Source organism: Sinocyclocheilus rhinocerous, unplaced genomic scaffold (genome assembly GCF_001515625.1).
Source record: "Sinocyclocheilus rhinocerous isolate Xijiao unplaced genomic scaffold, SAMN03320098_v1.1 scaffold839, whole genome shotgun sequence".
NCBI lineage: Eukaryota > Metazoa > Chordata > Actinopteri > Cypriniformes > Cyprinidae > Sinocyclocheilus > Sinocyclocheilus rhinocerous.
The window spans coordinates 1,494,687-1,495,449 of NW_015652287.1; the positions used below are offsets into that span (position 1 = coordinate 1,494,687).

General features: G+C 31.3%; 1 pseudogene; it reads right to left on the minus strand.

The window, feature by feature from the left end:
- The window catches only part of LOC107714430 (zinc finger protein 407-like), an 89,774-nt pseudogene that overhangs the window by 19,506 nt on the left and 69,505 nt on the right, over positions 1–763 (minus strand).

Below are 763 nucleotides of genomic sequence, written 5' to 3' on the forward strand. Positions count from 1 at the left end.
AAAACTCCAGGAAAATGACTACAATTACACTGGTGTTTAAAATGGTGGATAATTTTATAGATAAGGACAATAGTTAGATTTACACTTTTTAGGGCATAAAGCAAGAATTCCGAATAAGTGCCCTGTGACCAATTTTCACAAAAATTGATACACATACACATTTTCACAAGACGTTAGTTTTCATAACAGTATTCCATTTGGATTTGATGTAGTAGCCACTAAATATTGATTTGTGGCCATGTTTCTATGAGAGCATTAGAAAGGGTAGCCTAGTTTTCAAACACATGGATAAGTAGGCTTTATGTGAATATAGTGACCACTTTAACAGCAGCCCACATATAAAAAGTTATTTAAACTGAACCTGTAGATCCCCCTTTATCACATTTAAAGCATATTTAGAGATCCCCCTATATCATATAAGCATTATTATACTTTTTTATACTATTGCTGTCTAAAGATGTTGTTCATTGTTAGTTTGTATTAAGTAACACATTCACTAATGTTAACAAATGCAACCTTATGTGTAGTGTTACAAAGTAATATGATACAGAAGTGTATGTGTTCAGCGTAGTTCAAAACCTCTCTTTGGGCTGGCCCAGTCCATGCTTTCCCAGCAGATGAGTGTTGAGATGTTTCTTCATCACAAATGCCCATCTGTGAATATGAAAAATGTATGGACATGAATAAAAATCAGGACAAAAATAACTTAATTATTTAAACAAGGTATTATATATATATATATATATATATATATATATATATT